Here is a 5,148-nt window from a genome sequence, read left to right on the forward strand (position 1 = left end):
CCCCTGAGCACCACCAAGGAGTAATTCCTGAGTACAGAGCCAGGAGTAACCCCTGTGTATCGCAGGGTGTGACCCAAAAAGCAAAAAAAAAAAAAAAGAAAAGAAAAAATAAAAAGCAAAAAAAGAATGGAACCAGGTTCTTCCACATGCAAGAATGTACACCAGACTATTTTAGACTATTCCAGCTATTACTGGCCCCAAATTGTATATTCTTAAAAATACCTTTAAAATATTCTTTCTAAAAAATGTCAATCAGCAAAAGACTGTTCCAAAAGATAGGCATTTCTCAACCTTCTTTATGACAGTATTAAGTTCATATGCTATTCATGCTTTTTTTAGTCATAAAACAGAAACTGATAAAAAAGTAAAGATTAAATTTGTCCTTTGAATGCCAAATCCTCAGAATGCTTTAAAATACTTTGCTTACTTTCCAGAATCTCTATCCTTCAAACTCTGCATCCCAAATCCCCTTGAAAGTCATAAAAAACTAATTTTTGTAACAAATTTATGTTCATCTTAGTATTTTTATTTTGCATTTATATTTATTCTTAGGCAATTCTTTTGTCAAATATTTGGTATTTCACCTAACCTGGAGTAAAAGTCTTCATTTATTAGTTTTGAGATTTTATTGAATTTAAGGTGACTATCTTCAATATTTTTAGAGAATTATAGTTCTTTTGATAAGTCTTTATATACATAGACTATGATCTGTTTTATCAGTCTTATAATGCGTTTATACATATTTGACATTTTTTGTCAGATGCATGCATGACAAAAGATAATCCTACAAATTGGTTTGTGGATTTAATTCAGGAATCCCATGGTACTCCTCTCCTGAAGTTTCACAGCAACTGGCTCACGCACTCCTGGAGCTGCAAGTTGTTGCAAGAGCCTCCATCAAGGATAGATATGCACTCCTTCAGACACCACTCACAGCCCCTCTGCAGAGGGCACCCTCAAACTCCCATAGTCAAAACAAAGGTTTCAATAGCCAAATAAATTCTTTGGATTGGGAGAATACATACATCATGATCATTACAGAACATTGGTTTAGGGAAAATAATTGTAGTTTTCTCAGCAACTGTTTTGACTCTGTGGAATGAAGGAAAAGCAAAATTCATAAGACATTGCTCAAGAGGGAACAAGAAATGTGGAGTGGACACAAACATAAAAGATAGTCTAAAAATCATGTGGAGTTGAACTTCAGGTCAGGATTTCTATGGGGCTTCTGAGTCTATAGCTAGACTGATGAAGCTTATATTCTACTAGAAAAAAGCTTGAAACATAAAATGCTTCTTCAAATATGAAGGCAGCAATACTAGTTTTAAGGAACCTGGAGAATTAAGGAAGCATGATGTCACCCCAAAAATAAATAAAGCTCTGTTAACAAACTAGAAAGAGACACAGATCTACAATCTAGTAAACAGTTAAAATTTGTCTAAAATAAATGCAACATGCTATAAAAAACCCATACAACTAAAATTATGTCAGGATATAAAATATGAGCAAAATGAGAATTTCAACAAAGAGAAATCATTGGAGAATGATACTAGAAGTAAAGAATAAAATTATCACTGAAAAATAAAAAAAACACTTCATTAGCTGACTAGATCAAGCAGAGTATCAGTGAATAAGGTATAAAATAAATGATTTGAAATTAAACAATGAGGAAAAGGAAAAAGAACAAAAGTAGATGCAGAAATCCTATTTAATTAATGAAATGCCATCCAACAGAGTATGATATATGGGATTATCTGAAGGAATAGAAGAAGTATATGGAAAACATAAAGACAGAAAACTCAATTATGGAAATAATGATATCCATGATGCTTAAAAACATAAAATAAGTTTAATGACGATGCCACATACTATGTTTATTATTTGTATATTAATTTACTCTTAACATTATTTTCATAATTGTTTTAAAGAAAAGTTTATGGATGAGTTAGACTATACCTAGATTTTTCAGACCTCAGTATATCTTATTTTAACCATATCATCATAGTACTGTAGATTTTTATTGTTTAGAATAGTCATAAAATGGAAAAAGAATCCAGCTACTGATTTCCTTTCCTGACTGCACTTAGAGTATAATATGATGACTAAGTTACACACATACATACAAACACACACTAATGAGGGACACTCTAACAAAATCATAACTCATGACAAAATTAAATAAAATAATATTGCAAAATGTCATGAAGAAATGACAATCTAAATTATAAAATACTTGATTATAGTGAGGCTGATCCCAAAGGAATTAAGAGCTATATTCAAGAGCAAATGAGCTGTCTGATGACCAGGCCCCACTGAGAATATAAAGGATATTTGTCTGTCTACCCTTCTCCCAAACATTATATGGGAAAAAGGCATCAAGGCTGAACCGTTGAGTCCCAGTAAAACAGTCCACAAGTGAATTTATAACCATTCTAGCAAACACCAGGCTGTGAACTGCTCTTTCTTAAATTATACCTACCCAAATATTTATGATCTGTAAAGCCAGATGATTCTTTGGACCTAAATCTACTGCATTTCAGTCAATGTGAATTGTAGAGTGCAGTGGTCTTGTATTACTAAGAAGTCATTCTCTACCCAACTCTCCTCGAAATGACTCAAGATCCCTCCCTTAGAAAGTTAGTTCATGTAGTTAAAGAATCTTTACCACAAACACAACAATCTTCTACTAATTTTCAATGGAGGAGAGTCAGCTAATTTTTGGGAAACCTGATTATCGATTCCCATAAGAACACGACATACTTGTGTGATCAGTTGAAATATTAATTTTTTACTTAAGTTTTAGTCTGCTTAGAAAAATGTCCATGGCTACCAAGGCAGTATAGCTACTTTAGTCCAAAGGTTTCTTCACTTAAATACATCAATAATCATTGTACAATCAATTTTTTTAGGTTTAAAGTTTCTCCGTGTGTATGTGTGTGAACATTATAGGTTTCTCATCCAAAAATCACTGGAAAATTAAATACATTGCTAAATAAATTAAATCTTTCAAAGTTTTAAATGCTAGAAAAGTTTACTGAGATAATTTTACCTCTGAAAATTCTCTCTCTTATTTAAACATAAATAGATTTTCTACTTGTATCCTACTAAGAAGTAGCATAGTATCTCTTTATAATGATATTGTTTTGCTGGATAGCAATAGTTACATCATTAAAATTTTAATTGCATAATTTTAAAGAAAATTTCTTATCAAAATATTTAACATACATTGATAAGTTGTCATGAGTTAAATATAGTTTATGTATTATTTATTTATTTGATTTTTTTTGACCCAAACCCAGTGGTGCTATGGTCTCTATTTTCAGGAATCTCTCCTGGCCGTGCTTCAGGACCAATGTGGAATGCTAGGAATCAAACATGATTTGCAGTACAGAGTCACATGCCCTCTGTACTGTCTCTCTGGCCTCTAAATAATTAACTATTTTGAAACTATTACTTAAATAATGTTCTTAACTATGAGATGCACATGATTTTAACATTATCATAGATTTGCTATTTCAAAGTTCCATATTTAATAATAACATAGAACCAAAAGGAAACATTTAGAAGACTATTATTGCAAGGTACTTGTTTTTCCATGTTTTTCTACTGCTGCAAGTAATACATACAATTTAGTAAATGTGTTCTAAAGAGACTCGAAACTGGACCAACACAATAGTACAGTTGATAAAGTGCTTTCCTTGCACACCGGCTACAGAGTCTCTGTCCTGGTACCCTATTATGGCCCCCTTTCAGGTGTGACTCCTGAGCCCCAAGTCAGTAGCAAGCTCTGGGCAGAATTGAATATGAAATAAACTAACAAGATTTGAAAATGGAACGTATAATCAAAATTATTTATACATACAGGCATATAATCACACATATAGAATATAGGCATATCTAATTCCATTTTCTTTGTATTGGAAAAATAGAAAATTCTAACAGAACAAAAGGAAAGTTGAAACTGATCAAGTCTTCTTTTAAAAATTAATTTTAAAGAAACGTATGGGCTTGAAATTGGGATGGTGCAGTGTGTCTGTAACTTTTGCAATGAAATACTTAAAAGTCTTTTATTTGGTTTTTATGGTTTTGTTTGGGGGACTTGGAGCCATATCTAGCAGGGCTGGAGGATATTTCAAGCTCTGTGCTTGAAGGTTTCTCCTGGTGTTACTTAGGTGTCATAAAGTGCTGGTAACCCTGGCTTGCTGGCACCCTATCTTCCTGCATGCAAAGAAGAAGAAATGCTCAGTTGAGCTATTTTCTCAACCTAAAAAGTCATATATTACAAAGTAAAAATTTAACAATGACTGTGCTGATAAGTTTCCCCAATGACGTTTCGAAAGCTATAAATGTAGGGAAATGTAGGGTAGGGTGTTAAAACTCAGTACATCAGGATACTCCGAAAGCTGTATTACGGATTCACCACCAGGATCTCACCGTTCTACAAGGAAGTGATCATGGACATAAGGAAAGGGATTCAGAAAGGTGACACCATTTCACCAAAACTCTTCAGTGCCACTTTGAGAACATCATTCGATGACTGGAATGGGAAGGAATGGGAGTGAAGATAGACGGTCGGCAACTACACCACCTCTGCTTCACTGATAACATCGTTCTAATAACACCAAACATTAGCCTAGCTGCACGAATGCTGGCTGACTTTGACCATGTGTGGAAAGGTCGAAATGCAGCTGAATCTCACCAAAACAATGTACATGAGAAATGAACTAGTTCCTGATATTCCATTTGCTCTCAATCAAACGGACATCTCCGAATGCAGCAGTTATATGTACCTAGGTTGAGAACTCAACATGACGGACGGCCTGGTACCTGCCTGTGCAGGAGGAAGAGAGCAGTGGGGAAAGCCTTCAAGTTGTCGAAGAAGTTAAGAGGATTAAGAACCTCCAGCTCTGGGTACATCTTTTTGACTCCAGCATTCTTCCTGCACTAACATACGCCTCAGAGACCTGGACCCTGCGAAAGCAGGATGAGAACGCTATTCAGGTATCCCAAAGAGGAATGGAAAGAGCTATGCTTGGAGTATCACGTTTCACTCAAGTGAGAGAAAGAATCTGATTTCCGACCTCCATCAATGATCAAGAATCATGGACACTGTCTCGTTCGCCAAGGCATCAAATACAAGATGGGCCA

The sequence above is a fragment of the Sorex araneus genome, chromosome 1 (genome assembly GCF_027595985.1).
Source record: "Sorex araneus isolate mSorAra2 chromosome 1, mSorAra2.pri, whole genome shotgun sequence".
NCBI lineage: Eukaryota > Metazoa > Chordata > Mammalia > Eulipotyphla > Soricidae > Sorex > Sorex araneus.